This window comes from Impatiens glandulifera, chromosome 3, assembly GCF_907164915.1.
Source record: "Impatiens glandulifera chromosome 3, dImpGla2.1, whole genome shotgun sequence".
NCBI classification, from domain to species: domain Eukaryota; kingdom Viridiplantae; phylum Streptophyta; class Magnoliopsida; order Ericales; family Balsaminaceae; genus Impatiens; species Impatiens glandulifera.
Window position 1 is genome coordinate 58,311,572 of NC_061864.1, and position 21,916 is coordinate 58,333,487.

Here is a 21,916-nt window from a genome sequence, read left to right on the forward strand (position 1 = left end):
TTATATAAATAATTAATTTAATATATATTTTATTAAATAAAATTATATAAAAAAATTAGAGAGAAATAAAAAATAATAATGCTATGAATAATATATATTACATTACAAATATTATATATATATATATGCATATTTATAATATAATTTATTTATATTAAAATATAAACATATGTTATTATAATAATTCTATATATGTAATAATTTAATAAATATAATTAATATATATATATCTTAAATGATTAAATAAAATTATAAGAAAACAAATGAAAAAAAAATGATAAAAAATGAAAAAAAAAAGACAGAATAATAAAAATAAAATGTGTTTTAATTATAATTATTTTTACCAGTACATTATTTATTAAAATTACTTTAATATACTATTACTCAAATACAACTCTTAGGCCTTGTTCGGTTGGGGTTATTTAAATAACCTAACCCACTCAAACATATTTTCACTCATCCTCTCATCAATAACATCACTTAATTCAATATCCAAAATATTAAAATATCATTTATTTTAAATTACTATTTATTATTTTATTATTATATATCAATACCTTTGAAGTAATTTTATCAAAAATATTCTCATCTACTTAAAATCATCACCAATCATTACTCATTTTTCCCTTTAGATTATTACAATAACTCCAATCCGAACAAAGCCTTATATACAGTATAAGCAAAATCAAACTGAAAATAATAATAAACATTATAAACGAAGAATAGTTTTAATAAAATTATTATAAAAGTTTATCCAATATAAAATAATGAGTATCTATGTGCTCAAGTGCGGGTATATCCTGAGGTTGGATTTTGAATTTCTGATATTTTAATCCAGAGTCGGATTTATGTTGTTGGTTGTAGATAGTTTAAGGTTTTTAACTATTGTCATATATCCTTTGTAAGGGTTTAATTTTATCTTTGGTTATTAGAGATTTTATTTAAAACTCAACTATTCTTTCATCATTTATTTAATCACACTAATTGAAATCCAAAAATATCATTTCACTTCTAATCTTCCTTATCACATCACTCAATTCACTAAATAAAATAATAAAATATAATCTATTTTAAATTATTAATTTTTATATTATTCTTCAAAAAAATGGGACAACGGATAAGCATATAGCCCGTAAACACAGTTAACAATTTAACAATGCGCAAAATTTGTCACATACACTACAACACTACAACAAAAAATATTTTTGACGACCCTTAAAAAGACTTCTGTCAACCCTTAAAAACGTCGCCAAAAATATCACCGACCCTTATTCTTGCGTCGCCATAAGTAGGGTCGGCGCAAGTTATAACAACACTTATTTAAACGTCGGTAACATTAATTTAAACGTCGCCAAAACCCATTTAATATTTAACAATTTTACCTTTTAATTTTTGTTTTAAATTAAATAATCATAAAAAAAACATTTAAAAGAACATTTCCTATTCATTATTGACAATTTAAATAATAAAAATGAAACATAAATTTTCTCAACAATATTTTCTCATAAAATAATATCATAGTCAAATAAATAAATATTAATTACCATATTACAAGTTTTTATTAATGTTTTAATGTTCAAATAAAGAAACATTAGATTCCCGTTAATTGAGTGAACTCTGGCCATGTATGTAAAGAATATGTTTGAGATGATCACTATTCTTGCCGGAAAGCTTCTCAACAACAAAACCATTAAACATTAATGGAGTGATATGATAAACAAAGATGAATCATTAATCACCCGACAAATATTAACAAGTTGAAATAAATCTATCTAAATATTGCACTTACAACTTTACAACTGTGATGTTCATAGGCTCCAAAGAGTTTGATGCAATATAATTTATTCTAATTTGCAATAAAAATATTTAAGTCATATATCCGAGACAAGGACAAAAAGACAAGAACCTTAAGGGTTCAATCAATACACATTTTAAATCATGCATCTAAAAATACCTACCTTCTTGATGCTGCCAAAACATTTGGTTCTCCAGGGTTTAATTGAACATATATAACTGTCTTTATCCCACTTAAACATGTTTACTGTTACACAAAACAGCAGGCAATTCGAACTCCACATCATTTAAATACTCAATGAAAGGAAAAAAGAAGAGAGATTAATACTTATTGGGGTCCCAAATGTGAAGTTGAGCACCAGCATTGGCGAAGAGTGAACCATATCATTGGTAATTAACGGACCTAAAAAATCTCTCCAAATCAACAACTTATTCCTAATAATACTAATCTAATATAAACCATCATTGAAATAAGGCATTCATTATCTTTTATTATAAACATACAAGAATGCATGCTTCCACACATAAACGACTGAAGCTGAGTTAAAAAGATACATCTCTTAGATAACAAAGAACTTGCTATTTCATTTCAGTAAAGTATATAATAACATATTTTGAAAAAATTACTTAACAAAATTACTAGACAAATTATCTGAAATCCTATGAGTAGAAACATGAACATCCCAGAGTTTAACATTTTGAGGAACAAATTTAAAACATAGAAGGTGGGGCTAAACAAAGCACATTGTTTAAGATTTTATCCTTGTGTTGAGTCCATTCTACATGAAATAAGAAGACGTTCATCTGTTGACACTATCAAGCCACGTACATCACCTTGACCGGGAAACTGATAAACTATTTCATAATCAAACAGAAGGAAAGATTAATCTATCGACAAAATTAGGTTTCTTAATCACTTCTAAGAATAATAGTGTACTTATATGTACATATAAGAATCACATAGCAAAAGAAAAATCTCCAACTCTGGACAAACTTAATCTCTTTTGAGTTAACAATCAAATGGTTCAACAAACCAATTATCTTTAACTTTACCTTTAATTCCTTGACAGCAAATGTAACATCCACATGAAGAGATATCCAAGGATAATAACAAACTTCTTGTACATACATTGAAGAAGAACTAATTATATCACCCCTAAGCCAATGATAATAACAAACTTCTTGTACATACATTGAAGAAGAACTAATTATATCAATCTGATCTAATGAATATTCTTCAACTTACTTAAGAGAATAAGGCGGATTCACAAGCTTCTCAACAGGCATTGAGATCGAAAGTTGCCAACTACAAAAATAAAGCAGATGGAGTAGATTTAGTGAAGTTCGCCCAAAGACTATCTCAGGGCAATGGCAGAAACTGAAATTTACCATTGATCAAGGAAAAACAGATACAAAGAGGTTTCTCATTTTCCTAAATCTCATACATACATCAACTGTAAAGAATATTAGCAAACAGTTCAAGGCACATGTAATTGGGAGTTCCAACAATCTGTTAAGAACATAAGAGGAATGACTAAATGTTTGGCCAATAGATATCTTCTATCTATACAGAATAAGACGAAAAAAATGAAAACGCAGAAGAACATACTTCTACCACCCCATTTTGATCATTACTTATGCTTTAACATGCAATCATATTAGTTAGCTGGAAAGTTTCTATAACCAAATTCATATCCATTGTTCTTTCCTATGTTTATATGAGAGACTTGCCTGTCCAAATGATAGAGTTTGCCTATGTAGGCATTGTCGAGAGTCTTCTTGACTACGGATTTCTAGTTAATAGGAATTGAACCACCCTGGTTAAGACAAATTGAAAGAATGTTCAAGAAAATGATAGTATAGATGTTAAAAACTTAAAACAGGTAGATGATTTGAAAAGTGCATTACCCAACCGAAAGTTCTTGAAAGGTCGTTGCCTGTACCGAGACATCCCAAAACCCAACCTACTACGCTATCACCTCCTACAACCTTCAAATTTCCAAAGTTTTTATAATGTACAGGCATTTCTGAAAACATTTTATATGCATGAATCTTACCACAATTCATACTGAACAAACTCATGAAGCTTCACAAAGTTAAGATAAAAAACCTGAAGATTTACAAATTAAGATCATTCATGAGGGTTCACAAGTTAAAATCTGAACTAACACAAACATAAGTTAGTAACAATTACAAATTGATAAATTGATGGCTTCAATTGCTTCCATTTCAATATATATATATATATATATAAGATCCAGATTCAAACCCAAATTTAAAGTTCTACTTCAAATAAGCTTTGATTTCTTTGTCGTCTACATTAACCAATCAAATGGATACCCATTTGAGTTCGAGTCTCAATTTATGAGAATTTATAAATATTATGAGTGGGTGGGTGAATTTTTGGTCGATGTGGATGGCATGTGTGAGTCCCTACGTAGTGGGAGAATTTGTGGTCGATGTGGATGGCATGTGTGAGTCCTTAGTAAATGCGTATGTGAATTTGTGATTGATGGGCAAGGCCAAAAGTAAGGGTAGATGACATATGCGAGTCCTTACATTAATGCGTGTGTGAATTTGTGATTGATGGGGAAGACCAAAACTAAAGTTAACGGTAATATATACAAATTGCTCGAACGAAGATAATATATATAATGATGTTTAAAACTAAAAATTTAGGGTGATATTTACCAAATTTTTACACATTTTATATGAATTTCTCATCAAATTCTCGCTGTACAATCTTCTCTCTTTTCTCCTTAGGTATAATTAACACGAGAATATGAGGTGGGCGTCGACAACGGAAGAGAGACCAGAGAGGAAAATATTCGATCTTGATTTGAAGAAAAATAGGAAGAGAATGAATACGAGTATTCAAAATTAAAAGGAAGCCGAAGATTCTCTACCTCCGTAGATTTTGAAAAGTTTTTGTAAAAAATTAAAATTAATTAATTTTTTTATTTTTACACATTTTATATGAATTTTTAATCAAATTCTCGCGTTACATTCGTCTCTCATTTCTCCTTAGGTTTATGTCTTTCTTAAATCGATACTCCTTTCTCTTTAGGTATAGGTAGCACGAGAAGAGGAGGAGGGCGACGCTGACGTGACGGAGAAGGGCGACGATGACGCAACGGAGGAGGGCGTCGCCGACGCAAGAGAGACATAAAGGAAAATATTCGATCTTGATTTGAAAAAAATGGAAAGCGAATGAAGACGAGGATTCAAAATCAAGAGAAAGACGAGTATTCTCTATTTCCGTAGATTTAGAAAAGAAAACAATTTTTTATTTTTACACATTTTATATGAATTTCTCATCAAATTCGTCTCTCCTTTCTCCTTAGGTCTATGTCTTTCTTAAATTGACTCTCATTTCTCCTTAGGTATAAGTAGCATGAGAAGAGGAGGTGAGCGACGACGACGCGACGAAGGAGGATGACGACGACGTAAAAGAGACCTAGAGGAAAAAATTCGATTTTGATTTAAAGAAAAATTGGAAGCAAAAGAAAACGAGGATTTAAAATCAAGAGGAACCAATAATTCTCTTTCTCTTATAAGCATTTATAATTTTTATTTTTATTTTTTTTATTATTAATTTTTTTTATATAACAAAACCTAATAAGATATCTTATAATAAAATTATAAATAAAATTTTATTTTAATGAATAATATTAATATTTAAATTATTTATATATATACAATACAAAATATAATAAATAGATTATATATATATATATATAATACAAAATATATTTAACTCTATATTTTGATATGTTTTAAATAATTGATAAATGTTTATTAATTTAATTTATAATATTATTATAAATATATGTGTTTTTTTTATAAAATATTATAAAATTATATTATTATTTTTTTAATAAAAATAATAATTAATGTTATTGGTTAACCAAAATAAAATTATATATATAATAACACTTAATTATAAATATATATGTAGTTTTAAAACAAGAGTTTTATGGTGTTACATAAAAATATGGTTCAATATTATTTTTTAAAAGACATTTCACATATATTTTAATTAATATTTTAACTTTTAATGTATAATAAACTATTTTCGAAATTTTTGAGAGGATAAGGTAAAAGTTGAAATAATTATGTACAAAAGAGAAAAAAATACAAACATATTTTCCTCAAATATTATTTTCGCCAATTTAAGATATTTTGATAATTCACGTTAAAAAAGAAAATTTTAAATTAAATTAATAAAACGAAACTAAAATTTTGAATAAATGGCCATATTTGTATTATTTTATTTTAGTTGTATATAAAAAAAGTTTCTATAAAGAAAAATTATAATAAATTTGAGATTAGATAACTTCACAAATTAATATTAATAAAAATGGAAATGTGAAAGAATATATACACAATATTAAAATTTCTCAAACTTATATATTTAATATATATAGTGTCTTAACAATTATGATACTATAAAATTAATGTCAAACACAATTTAATGGTAAAATTTATGTAATAAAATTTAAATGATTATTAATTTTTTATAATTCACGTGTAAAGATGTAAATAAAAAAAAATGAAACTTATGAAAATTTATGTTTATTGCATTTGATTAAATATTTTTAAACTATTTAATATAGCAACCGTTTATATATTATATAAATAAGTGTGATTTAAATTTTTTTATATAGAAATTTTGATTTTTTTTATATATTTGTCCGTTTGAATCGCACGAAAATCATGCTAGTTATATTAAATGTGGTACACTGTCTAAAAGTGTTTGATGGGTGTAAAAATATTTTTAATTAAAATGATAGCATAACATTTTTAAACTGTTGAATATTCCATTTATTTCTAATGTTGATGGCTGATGTTGATATTAATATGGCTGATGTTGATTGTTCAGAAACCTTGAATTCTTTTAAGCTTGGTAATCTTGACGGTGACAGTAATGACAATGTTATGACTGATGAATGTGATCTGATTTCTAAGGTTGGCATGGTCAAGGGAACTTGTGAATTTAGAGAAGATAATAATATGAAGGTTGCATAATTAAAAGTTTGTGTGGATAATATTAATCTAAATGGAATTGTTACTGATATGAAGTCTAAGAGAATGAAAATCTCATGGATAGAAGATGTTGAGGAACAACTGATAAGTAGAATTGCATCTAAATGTCTGTAATGTTTTGTTAGTTGTTACTTTGTCTGAACTTTGGGCATGATTCTTATAATGATCAATGTACTTTTGTTCTATTTTTATGTTTTTGTTTTAGCCATTATAATGCACTAGAGGCTTCTTCCCATGAAAGAGATTATCCAGATCAACCACAATCACCTCACCTGAACAGGTGTAAGAAAGCTCATCATCTAGGGAGATTGATGCAACAACGCTAGAGTATAAAGAGTCTGACCAAAATTCTTTTTTGCCTCCAACAACTTATTCGTATCCCTTAGTTCATACTTCACCTAGATATCATTTAAAACTATCATTTATTTATGAATATAGACGTAAATAAAAGAAATAATCTTGTAAAACTATCATTTATTCATCAGTATAAGCGTAAATAGAAGAAATTATCATGTAAAAGTATTTTTCATTCAAAAGTATAGGCGTAAATAGAAAATTATCATGAAAATCTATTTTTTATTTATATGTATATGCGTAAATTGAAGAAATTATCAAGTAAAACTATCATTTATTCATGAGTTAGGCGTAAATAAAAGAAATTAACATGTAAAAGTATTCTTCATTTAGAAGTATAGGTGTATATATGGTTTTTAGGCACTTCAGTAAATAACATTGTAGGTCTTTACTATGATTTTAATGAAGGTATAAATGGTTTTACATTAATTTATAATTAATTTTACATGAATATAATTTTACAATAAAATTATAGACATATGAAACAAATGAAATACTCAATTCAACAATCAGTTTCACTGAAGTGCACACATGAGTGAAGTTTGTTTGACTTCTATTTACAATGTAAATGAAAGTGAAGGAAGCGCACATGAGTGAAGCTTGCTTCACTTTTATTTACAATGTAAATGAAAGTGAGAGGAGCGCACATGAGTGAAGTTTTCTTTACTTCTATTTACAATGTAAATGAAAGTGAAGCAAGCGCATTAGAGTGAAGCTTGTTTCACTTCTATCTATAATGTAAAAAAAAGAGAAGCAAACACACTTCAGTGAAGCTTACTTCATTTCTATTTACAATGTAAATAAAAGAGAAGAAAACACACTTTAGTGAAGCTTAATTCATTTTTATGTACATTGTACATAGAAATGAAGCAAACGCACTTTAGTGAAGTTTGTTTCACTTCTATTTACATTGTAAATGAAAATGTTGAATTGAATATTTAGTTAAACTGATTGTTGAATTGAATATTCCATTTGTTTTATATGCATATAATTTTTATATAAAACTATTAACACATTCATGTGAAAACATTTATACCTTCATATAAAAGCATTTGAACCTTCATATAATACTAAAAAACAGATCATATAACATGTCTACAAGTCTTATTATTATGATAACAATGCTAAAGTAGTACTACATGCTTCACATACCACAACAAAAACGATAGGTCTAAGACAATATTATTTGAAATAACTACTAAGTATCATTCGCAGTAGCAAGAACAACATGATGCTTTTATTGTAGAAAATCTCTTGGATAGTAATGAAACCAGTCAAAGAAGATTATGCGGTCGTGTAGGGAGAAGCCAGATAAATCTGGCCCTCTTTGTGCCACACCGAACTTGGAAAATTCATATTTGTAGTCGATACGCATACCTGTAGTAGTAGTAAAATCCCATTCCTGCCACTTCTAAACAGTAAACACATGTATCGTTGATACATAGGTTTAGTTTTACAAAGTGTAGGAAGAAAACTTTCCTTTGGCTCATTCAAACATGATTAAGTATCTTTAGGGCCACCCAAACAAGCCCCACAACCAGGACTTGCAGGTGTGTCATAACCATCTTCCTCAAATATCCGTGAGCAAGTCTTCCCACCAGATCTAGGAACCGGTATAGTGTATAAATTCACCTAGACCTAAAAATCACTCTTAATCGATCAACTAGAGAGTTCTCACATACATTTCACTATTTCAGCGATAAAAGGTACTAACTAACCTTCTGAATGGTAGGAACAAGAAAAGTGGGTACTTTAATCTTCTTCTCCTGCACATTCATACATTTTATACCATTTCAAGGATTATTTAAGTTCGAACTCCAATTCACCAAAAAAAAAGCAATTTTGTTCCAAATGGATGCTTTAAAAAATGCAACCCAGAAAAATTGAAGACAACAGCAATAGTAGAAAGAAGGGTGTATAGAAGTCACATTGAAGCAAGAAAAACTTTTGTTGTAGTAAGGGAATCCTCACGTTTTCCACCAGTAGAAGATCCAATATAAACTTAGTCAATCTTCACATCTTTACATTCTCTGGCTAAAATTACGATCCAAAATTAAAATTTAGATATTTAATTTTAGAAATTGCAATGAAATATATAATATAATTACACTTATAATTTAATCATTAATCAAACATTGCACCTTTGCCACCAAAGGCTCCAACTTTGAGATGTTAAAGTTGGACTCTAAATGAAATCTGGATGAAATACATAATATAGTCAATAGATCGTTCACTATGAAATGAGGAAACATGCAAGTAAAAGGTCCTGGTAGACAAAATTAAATTAATCCAGACTCCTCACTTAATGAATATCCCTAAACCTGACTTTTTTCAAGGCAAACAACTAAATCACTTTTTATTACTCTTGTTATTTATTTTTTCAGAAATGGAAATGGGTAAACAAATTTATAACCATAACAACAGTTTCAAGTAAACTTTAATTATCTAATCATCACTATAAACTGCTTTATACGGTACAAAAGTCTTATCATGATTAAATGACAAGGTAAAAAGTATATAGATCTTAGTCAACCCAAAACCAAATTCAACAATCAAAATCAATAAAGTTTATAATGTCTTGGGTCTTTTTGGGTTACATATGTTGACAGAATTGTTGTAACATACCACCAAAGGAGCACTTTATTCTGCAAGTAACCGAAAACATCCATAGAAAACAACTAACCTTAATCTACTTATGTGTGGTTGAATCAACAGGTACAACTCTATTTTTTCCTCCAGCTTCATCAACCATGTTACATAAGGTCATCCTCTCTTCCATCTTGGCAGAAACAAGAAAAACAAAAAGTACTAGGTTACCAATGAACACAATTTGTATACTTCGATCTCGTGAAAATTATTTGACCAACTTACCGTTAGACTTTCAACTGTAGATCCAACGAATTCCATTGCTTTAAATGTTTATCTTGTCATAGATATTTCACCAATAATCTGCACAAACAGAAACAAACAAATTTACGAGTTATCCATGAGTTATCCATTACAACTTCATTGACAAAAATTAGGTAATCAAAAGATAGGACAATATTAACCTATAAAATCAAATCATTTGCCATCAAATAATCTGGCATTTCACTATTCAATACAAATATGAGTGTTGGAACTTGGAGGCACCTGAAATTAAGATGTGAACGATCAATTAGTAGTTATCAAATTATAACTATTTGACGTATGAAAAATGAGATAAATATTATCAAACTTTTAGCAAAACCTTTCTGGTTCCCATCACAAAACCTGCATCAGTATTACCTATTCAAGTTGTAAACTGGCCAAATACTCAAGTAGTATATGTATGAGAATTTGTGCCTAATAATACCTAAATGAAAGCAAAGCATTTTCCAATTTATAACCTCCAAGAAAATCCACAGTCTTGAGTATGTAGTATTGTAGAATATCCTTGCTATAATCACTTAGATCACACCTTCTAGTGATCAAAGAAATGGTCTGAAAAAATGAATCACCTCTCCAGGTCTACAACGGCCTTCTACAAGGAAAACATGACATATTCCTTTATAATTAGGATTGGCCTGTAGAGATAATAAATAACGAACAATGGGTAAAAAAGACCTGCAAAATATATGGATTTTTATCTTTTCAACTATCCAATTACCTTAAAATTCCCAAGATCTTTGATGTCATAGAAGTACCTAATAGTTTTCTAGGTACAATAATCTCTCAAGATGTCAATATTACAATTTGCACGTTTATCGTTTGTGAAGATGTAGTGATCAGGTATAACTATAATTTTTTTACGATCTCAAACCTACAAGATTGAAAAGCCTTAAGAATCTAGGATAAATAGTTGTAAGTTAAATGAGTTCCAAACAAAAGGAGTTGTTATGACAATAATATAAGTACCTTAACAATAGAGCCGAACTCTTTCTTAAAAATCCCAAAAGAATCATGACCGCAAACATCATGAGTCATCAGGACATCAACATCTACATTGACCCACAAATTCTCAAATTATATTTACAGCAATATAAGTGTTGGGTCAGCTCATTTGGCAGCTGGGCCTAACAAATTAATAAAGCCCATTAGGGCATATTTAATTAAGAAAAAAAAAACACAGCAGTTTTAGATTGGTTTTTTTCTCTCTCTTCCAACAGTTCTTCCTCCATTGAAGCAGCAATTCCTCTATTGCAGCAGCAGGTTCTTCTTCTGATTTCCTTTATCTCTTCTCCATTTGGTTAGTCATCTTTAGTGATGATGATAATGTATGTGAATGACAAGTTAGGATGAGGTCAATTAATAACTTTTGTTAGATTACCTCTAGGCTTGTATTGAACTACATTGTATACCCATTTGATATAGTGGATGATTTAAGTGGCCGAAGTGTCCCGTGGTTTTTACCTAATTTGGGTTTTCCACGTAAAATCTTGGTGTCCTGCTCTCTGTTTTTGATTGTTTGATGCTCAATTGTTTTGGCTGCCTATTTGATTACACAAAAGGGAAAAAGAATTGTTAGGCCTTGTTGTAGCTTGTTTATTTCTGAATTGCTAAACAGGTGCTATTATTCGATTTTTCCAACAAGTGGTATCAGAGCTGAGTTCGTTTGGTGGTGATTCTTGTATAATTCAAATGGAAGAATCGTTGAGCAGTAATGGAACGATGATCAAACTCACAGCTACCAATTACACAATCTGGAAGTCACGGATGGAGGACTTATTGTGTAATTATGATTATGAAGACACTATTTTGGGTGATAAAGGCAAACCAGAGGCTATGGCAGATGGAGATTGGAAGAAGCTGAACAGAAAGGCAGTTGGTAAAATCAGGCAATGGGTTGACAACAGTGTGTATCAGCATGTGGCTACTGAAGTTAATGCTTATAAGGTGTGGACTATTTTGAGTGAACTGTATGAGAAGAACAACACTCAAAACAGAGCATTTCTATTTAGGAAGCTTTGCTCGTTGAAATATCAAGATGGGTCTTCTATGTCTGAGCATCTAAATGCTTTTCAGGGGATTCTAAATGAGTTGCCTGCGATAGGAATGAAATTTGATGATGAGCTTCATGCTATGTGTTTGATTTAATTCTCTGCCTGATAGTTGGGAAACACTTGTGGTTTCAATTACCAATTCTGTTCCACAAGGTAAGCTCACTTTGAAAATGATGAAAGAGAGCGTGCTGAATGAAGAGGCTAGAAGAAAAGAACAGGGCTTCTCGACTTCAAGTCAGGTGTTTGTGACTGAGAAAAGGGGTAGAAGTAAAAGTAAAACTCCAAAGAATCGCAGTGGCAGTTCAGACAGGTCACGGGGAACATCCAGCTCGAGAAAAGAGATTACATGTTATCATTGTGGCAAGCCAGGACACAAGAAGTATCAGTGCAGATCTTTGAAGCGGGAACAAAAGGAGAATAAGCAAGATGGAAGTAGTAAGGTTGCAGATGTGGGTGGTAACGACATCGATATTATTTACGACAATGATAGTATCAACCTTGTTTCTCAAGATACACAATGGGTGGTAGACTCAGGTGCTTCTTATCATGTCACCAATCGTTGTGATATATTTGCTTCTTACACTAGTGGACAGTTTGGTTCAGTGACGTTGGGAAACCATGTTACGTGTAAGATTGTTGGAAAAGGAGATGTCTGTTTGGATACTAACACTTCGTGCAAGCTACTTTTGAAGAATGTTCGACATGTTCCTGATATTCGGATGAATTTGATCTCTACTGGTATTCTTGATGATGAGGGCTATCATAGTTACTTTGGTGAAGGAAAATGGAAACTCACTAAGGGATCTTTGGTGATAGCTAAAGGAAAGAAGGTCGGTTCTCTTTATGTGACAGAGACTAAGTCTTACGGGGGAGAAGCAAATCCAGTTAATGATTGTTCAGCACAGATTTGGCATAAGAGACTTGGTCACTTAAGTCAGAATGGCATGCAAGTTCTCTCCAAGACAATCGATCTCCAGGGCTTAAAGTCCACAGATTTGAAGACATGCACAGATTGCTTAGTTGGTAAGCAACATAGAATTTCCTTCAAAAGTTTCTCTCTATCTAGGAAGCCCAATATCCTAGATATGGTTCACACAGACATATGTTCTATGGATTCCTTGACTTTAGGTGGTGCTCATTATTACATCACTTTTATCGATGATTGCTCAAGGAAGGTGTGGGCCTATTGCTTGAAGACTAAGGATCAAGCATTGGATTACTTCAAGTTGTTTCATGCTGAAGTGGAGAGAGAAACTGGGAAGAAGTTGAAATGTGTTCGTTCGGACAATGGTGGCGAATACAGAGGACCATTTGTGGAATACTGTAAAAGTCATGGGATCAAGCTTTTGAAGACTGTGCCAAAAACACCTCAACAGAATGGAGTTGCAGAGAGGATGAACAGGTCTATTAATGAGAGAATTTTGTGTATGTTGTCTCATGCTAAGTTGCCAAAATCCTTTTGGGGAGAAGCAATGAAGACAGCGATTGATCTGATAAACATTTCACCCTCAAGTCCTTTAGATGGCGACGTTCCAGAAAGAGTTTGGAGAGGTAAAGACGTCTCTTATGATCACTTGAGAGTTTTTGGTTGTAAAATGTTTGTTCATGTTCCTCGAGATGAGAGAGCTAAGCTTGATAGCAAGACGAGACAGTGTATCTTTATTGGGTATGGTCACGGAGAATTTGGGTACCGATGTTGGGATCCGGTTAACAAGAAACTCATTAGAAGCAGAGATGTGGTGTTCTTTGAAGATCAGACCATTGAAGACTTTGAGAAAAAGGAAAAGCCGAAGTCTACAGAGAATGAATTGCCTGACAATGGTAGGATTCGTACACCACAATCACAGCCCAATGATGTGGAGAATGCCCAAGTTGAGGTTGATGAGACTCCTTTAGTTGATGCTGAGCCAACAGAGGAAGCTGAACAAGATGACGATAGTTCTCTAGAGCCACCTGATGATCAGTATATTAGAAGATCTAGTAGGCAGCGACAACCTTCTAGTAGGTATCCTCCCAATGAGTATGTGATGTTGACTGACGGGGGAGAACCAGAAACCTATCAAGAAGCATTGTCTCATGAAAACAAGAACAAGTGGTCGGTGGCAATGCAAGAAGAGATAAATTCCTTGCAAGAGAACGAGACTTATGACTTGGTGAAACTTCCAAAAGGAAAGAAGACTTTGAAGAACAAGTGGGTATTCAAGTTGAAGCACCAAGAGAATAGCTCACAACCTCGATACAAAGCAAGACTGGTTGTGAAGGGCTTTGGACAGAAAAAGGGGATTGATTTTGAAGAGATCTTCTCACCGGTTGTGAAGAGGTCATCCATCAGAGTTGTGTTAGCATTGGCTGCTAGTCAAGATTTGGAAATTGAACAACTGGATGTGAAGACTGCATTTCTCCATGGTGACTTGGAGGAAGAGATCTATATGGAACAACCTGAGGGTTTCAAAGTTAAAGGTAAAGAAGATCTTGTCTGCAGGTTGAGGAAAAGCTTGTATGGGCTCAAGCAAGCGCCTAGACAATGGTACAGAAAATTTGACTCCTTCATGGAAGCAAATGGGTACAGTAAGACTACTTCTGATCATTGTGTTTTCATCAAAAGATACGGTGTTGATGATTATGTTATTCTTCTGCTCTATGTTGATGATATGCTGATTGTTGGGCAAGATATTGCGAAAATTGAGAAGCTCAAAAGGGATTTGAACAAGTCTTTTGCAATGAAAGATTTGGGTTCAGTGAAGCAGATCCTAGGCATGGAAATCACAAGAGACAGAAAGAACAGAACACTTTGGCTATCACAGGAGAAGTACATTGAGAAGGTACTTGAGAGGTTTGCAATGAAAAATGCAAAACCGGTTTCAGTTCCACTTGCAGGTCATTTCAAGTTGAGTTCTAAACAATGTCCTACAAGTGAGAAAGAGAAAGATGAAATGAAGAATGTACCTTATGCCTCTGCAGTTGGTAGTCTTATGTATGCCATGGTATGTACAAGACCGGACATAGCACACGCAGTTGGTGTTGTTAGTCGGTATCTCTCCAACCCGGGAGAAGAATATTGGTTGGCTGTTAAGTGGATTCTCAGATATCTTCGAGGCTCTTCGAAAGCACGTTTATGCTTCGGAAGTGATACTCCTATTTTGGAAGGCTTTACAGATTCTGATATGGCGGGTGATGTTGATTCAAGAAAATCTATATCAGGTTTTTTGGTTACCTTTGCAGGCGGTGCTGTTTCGTGGCAGTCAATGTTACAAAAGTGTGTTGCTTTGTCTACTACAGAAGCTGAGTATATTGCAGCTACTGAGGCATGTAAAGAGGTGTTATGGATGAAGAAGTTCCTACAAGAGTTGGGCCAAAAGCAAGAGAAGTTTACTTTGTTTTGCGACAGTCAAAGTGCCATTCATCTCTCAAAGAATTCAGCTTTTCATTCGAGATCCAAACACATCGACGTGAGATATCATTGGATACGTGATGTGCTTGAGGCAAAAGAGCTGAACTTGGAGAAGATTCATACAAGTGAGAATGGTGCCGATATGTTTACGAAATCCTTGCCTAAGGACAAGTTTGAAGATTGTCGGGAGAGAGCGGGTTTATTGGAGCCCGCGAAGTTGCGCTGACGGGGGAGATTTGTTGGGTCAGCTCATTTGGCAGCTGGGCCTAACAAATTAATAAAGCCCATTAGGGCATATTTAATTAAGAAAAAAAAACACAGCAGTTTTAGATTGGTTTTTTTCTCTCTCTTCCAACAGTTCTTCCTCCATTGAAGCAGCAATTCCTCTATTGCAGCAGCAGGTTCTTCTTCTGATTTCCTTTATCTCTTCTCCATTTGGTTAGCCATCTTTAGTGATGATGATAATGTATGTGAATGACAAGTTAGGATGAGGTCAATTAATAACTTTTGTTAGATTACCTCTAGGCTTGTATTGAACTACATTGTATACCCATTTGATATAGTGGATGATTTAAGTGGCCGAAGTGTCCCATGGTTTTTACCTAATTTGGGTTTTCCACGTAAAATCTTGGTGTCCTGCTCTCTGTTTTTGATTGTTTGATGCTCAATTGTTTTGGCTGCCTATTTGATTACACAAAAGGGAAAAAGAATTGTTAGGCCTTGTTGTAGCTTGTTTATTTCTGAATTGCTAAACAGGTGCTATTATTCGATTTTTCCAACAATAAATAATTTAAATGTTTTCAAAAAATTGCCAAATTTACAAAAAAAAAAAAATTAAAATCAGAGTTTATTTATTTTCTTGAGTAAGTACAATTCACAGTCATTCATGACCTCCACTAAGATCATCTCCAACCAGACACAAACTTAAAATGCTTGTATCATAGTTTTCTGTTCTAAAAAATGCATAATTGAAAGTCTTTAATAGGGTTCATATGAAGGTTCAAATGCTTTAAAAAAAACATACGGGCGTGCACCGGTCATTTGGATGACACACGCTTAAGAGTACAATATGCAATCCTAAGAAACTGTAAGATCCAAGATACCATAACCAAGGTAGGGTGAGCAATCAACACTCAGCGATTACCGTAGTTCTTTAACAACGATTATGAAAACCAGGCACTGTAATATGTTAAATAAATCAACTGCAACTAGTGCAGATCAATGCTAAGAAATACTACATAGAAAAGTAACTTAGCCGGAATCGTACTTGGCTATTTAAACGAATAGACCGAAATCTGTTCTATATTGTAAACGAATCGGTAGAAAGAAGACAAAAACCTGACGGACAATTTGTATCGGAGAAATAGCAGATGTCCAACCACAAGTAACTACATGCTTCAAGGGATCCAATAATGCATTAACATCATCCCAAATACCACAAAGAATTTTCGACACCACCCCCAACAAAGGCCATTTTCGCGAGAAGATTATAGCAGAGAAGATTCGTGTTAAGGTTTAAAAAATCGATGAGAGAGAAATCATGAGTGAAGTTAGCTTCACTTCTATTTTCAATGTAAAATGATGTCAAACAAGCACACATGAGTGAATCTTGCTTCACTACACTTCCTTTTACATTCCTTTTATATTAAAAGTTTAGTGAAGCTAACTTCATTTCTATGTGTTTTTATTATATTTTGATAATATTAATTATATTAATATTTATATATAACTAACTATATAAGTAAAAATTATATTAATTATATTGTGATAATATTATTTATATTTATATATAACGGTAAGGTTTACATAGAAGTTCAAACTAGCATGACACCCCACTGTCATAGCGCTTATAGATGAAATCGAATTCGTAACTTTTTGATCTCTTAAACCAACTTTTATCACTAGGCTACTTTGGTGGGGTATGTTTAAATGATTTACATGAATGTATAAATGCATTTACATAAATATGTTAATGGTTTTATATGAAAATTACATGTATATATAATCCTGAAATTTATTCATCAATATTTCAGTTTTACATTGTTAAAATGAAGTGAAGCAATCTTCACTCTTATGCGTTTGATTTACTTCTTTTTACATTGCAAAAGGAGCTTTGCGTCAAGCTGAACCCAGAAAGAATTAGTATTATTTACGGCTTTTGGATATATTCTTTTTAACACGAACATGATTTATTAATATAATATTTTTTTGTGAAATCTGATTGATCTGGAATAAGGAACACCCAATTTGGTAGCAGAAGATTTGGCATGAGATCAAATGAACTTAGGCTAAGTAAAGATGATATTTACAGCATGATTTCATAACCTTTATTGAGGTTAGGGGTAGGTCCTGCCTATTTCTCTATTAGAGAAATATTGGATGTTCTTGAATTCTACAAATTAAGTTCAATAATGATATTATAATTTACTACTTTTTTTATCACATTTATTTTTGTAATAGTTTTTGAATTCATCTTTATTGCTTAAAGGATTATATTTTTAAAAACTTATTTGCATTTACAGAAAAAAAAAATATTGATTCTCTTACTGTTCCGTTTGGTGGCCTCTATGGGTAACCCCTTTGGAAAACCCATTCAAAGAAAGGTGAATCATGTATTGTATTTTGAAAAACCCAAAGTTTTAATGTTCATACAAAAATCAAAATTAGTTTGGTACTTGAAGAGTTAAAGTACCTAATATCCATGTGAAATGATTTGTAAAAACATATCCAACAAAAAATTGTTAACATATTTTATATGTTTGATGAGGTTTAAATTTTTAAATTTTTTTTATATATTTTAAGTAAAAATCCTTAATAATTATATGATTTTTTCTAATGATTTCAATTTTAATTTTTAATTAGTTATTACTAATTAATATTAAAATATAATTAATCCAAAACTATATATTTTTTTTATTTAAAAGTTGTGTAAGAAAATAAAGTATATATTATAAAGTTCAAATTATAATGGTAAAATTATAATGGTGTAGATTTTTATTCAAAATCAAAATTTATATATTATTATAGAAAAATTATATTACAATAAATTATAATTTTTTTAAAACATACCTCATCAAACAATAATGTTTGAAAATTATATATCACCTAAAAAATCTTGTATAATAATTAATTGTTTATCTTATTATTATTATTAGTTTTATCTTATAATATTTTATTTTCAAATAAATTAATAATATAATTTTATTATAAATTTTTAAATTTATCAATTAAATATTCTATAACTAACTAATTTAATAATTAATAATAAGTTTATTGTTTATTATAAATATTATTTTATAAATTAGTTTAGATTATAATATGTTTATTAAAATATTAATATTTTATTTTTATTTTAAAACAAATTTTGTTCTAAACTTTTTTTTATAAAGCAGTTTACAAATACATTATTATTTATTTTAATTATTTTATTTTTAAATTTTGAAGTATTAAATTTTAATTATTATTTCTATATTATATAAAAATATTTTTCTTAAAACATTTTAAAGTTAAAAATTATATAATTTACATTTCATAAATTTGAATTTAATAATATTCTATAAATATTTTAAAAGATTAATAATTCTTTTTATTAAATTTATAATTTATATAACTTCCTTTTGATATTATAATTATAAATAAATGTTGTTTATAAATATTTTTTTATAAGTTTTTTTAAAACTTATTAAATTTATCAATATTATTTTATAACATAAATTATATATTTTATTAAAAATAATTTTATTAAATAGATATCTACAATTAAAAAATTAATAAAATATTAATTAATAGTAATTAATAGAATTTATTATTATTTTCTTGTAAAATTTAATTCTATGAGTTTTTTTAATATTTAAATTAAAATTATTTTAAATGAATTATTTAATTTCAAATTATGATTTTTCAAATAAATATAAATTAATTAATTACTTAATAATAATAATTATATAACAATAAATTATTTAATTAAAATAGAAAATAATAATTTGGTTCAATTATTTTTATTTAAATTTTAAATTTACAAGTTTATATATATTTAAAATAATTTTGATTTAAAAATAAAAAAAACTTAAATGAAATTTAAATTTATTTTATTATTATAAAATGAGTGAAATTTTATTAATTTTTTTATTTGGTTAATCTTTATTATTATATTTGGCTTAATAATTTCACAACTGTAAACATCTGAATTCATATTCATGTAATAATTTTTATTAATTAATAATAAAATATATAATTTATTTTAAAACTAATATTAATAAAGTTTATAATTTTCACAAAACTTTTGTAAAAATATTTAGAAATTAAAATAATAAATTATTTAATTAAAATATAAAATAATTAATAATTAAATTATATAATTTCATATATACTAATATTATGTTTTAAATAATTATTAAATCATAAAATAATAAATTATTTTAAAATTATATAAATTAACTATGTATAATTTGAAATAGATTATATAATTATATAATTAATTAATTAAATAATTAATAATAAAATATAATTAAACTTAATAATTAATTTATTAATTTTTGTTTCAATTTTTTATAAGTTAATAAATAAAAGTATTTCTATATATAATATGAAATTATTTTTGTATTTTTATATTAAAACACTGAAAATATTTTATATATTAGTTTTTATAAATTATAAATTAAGTAAGATAATTAATAATACTAAATATTCTTTTCAAAAATTTATTATATTTGTACTTTCAAAATTTAATTATTTTAATTAAATAATATGTTTATTATTTATTATATAAATAATTTTCTTATTTAATAAATTTGTTTTTTAATTATTATAATATTTATATTAAAAATATAATTATTTTACTTTTATTTAAAATAAAATCTTTATTTTAATTGTTGTTTATACATATATATTATCAATATTTTTAAGTAATTAATAATAATAAAATAATATTAATTTAAATATTAAAAAAACCTACACAAAATTTAAATTTAATTAATTTTTTAAATATATATAATTATAAATACAATAATTCATTTATAAATTATATAATAATAGGTGTAACCCCACTTAATATAATATATTTTTATTAAAATAATAAAAAATATAATTAGTTTTAAAAATACAATTAATAAAGTATATAATATTCACCAAACTTTTTAAAAATATTTTAAAAAATCATAAATTATTTTTTTTAAATTATATAAATTAACTGTGTATAATTTTAAATAGATTATATAATAAATTCACTATAATAATTAATAATAAATACAATTAAACTTAATAATTAATTTATTAATTTTTGGTGTAATTTGTTTTTAGTTAATACATATTATTATTTTAAATTTAAAATATTTATAAATTTAATATTATTAATTTAATGAATATGTCTATTAAAAATTTGAAAATATCTTATATATAAGTTTTAATGAAACATAAATTAATTAAGATTATTAATAATACTAAACATTTTTCTTGTTTAATAAATTTTGTTTTTAAACTTATAATATTTTTATTAAATTATAATTATTTTAATTATATTTTAAAACAAAATCTTTATTTTAATTGTTGTTTATAAATTATATATTACAAATATAGTATTAGTATTTAATTAATTAATAATAATAAAATAATAATTTTTTTTTTTTTGAAAATATATTATTTAAATTTTAATAATATTAATTAAAATATTATAAAAACTTACATACAATTTTAATTTATTTTATTTCTTAAATATATAATTCTTCTTCTTGTATATTTTATAATTCATTATACTTAAAATTTTATATTGTAGGCATTCCCAATTATTATAATATTTTTTTATTAAATTAATAAAACAATAAAATATATAATTTATTTAAAAAAAATATAAATCATTGTTATGATTAATCTAATTGTCTATAGTAACATTCTATCCTCCACCTTATTATAATTTGGTATTCAAATTTCAAAATAATTAGATCTCGAAGTCACGTTTTTCAAAAACTAACATTGTTTTATTCAAACTCAATTCAAGAGGTAAAATAAAAATTTAACATACCCCAATTTATAATAATATTATTAATTTATAATAATATTTAAATAATATTTTGAATTTTTAAATTCAAAATAATTGAAAGGAGAGATTTAAAAATAAACTAGATATAATTATTGGAATAATTAAACCGTAATTAGGAAAATTAAATAAAAATCAAAAATAATTTGAAGTTAAAATATTGTATTTATTTTACCTAAATTAAACTCAAAAAGGAGTTGAAATAATTTAATTATGATTTTAAACAAAAATTATGTATAATTTATGTCTTAAAACAATTAAATAAATACCCAACAATACTTAAAGATAAATAAATAAACATAATTTTTATTATGTTGTCAAAAATATTTTTGTGGACTA

General features: G+C 28.1%; 1 pseudogene; it reads right to left on the reverse strand.

The window, feature by feature from the left end:
* Positions 1-8,431: 8,431 nt before the first annotated feature.
* Positions 8,432-13,656, reverse strand: LOC124930477 (annotated as a pseudogene).
* Positions 13,657-21,916: the final 8,260 nt, after the last annotated feature.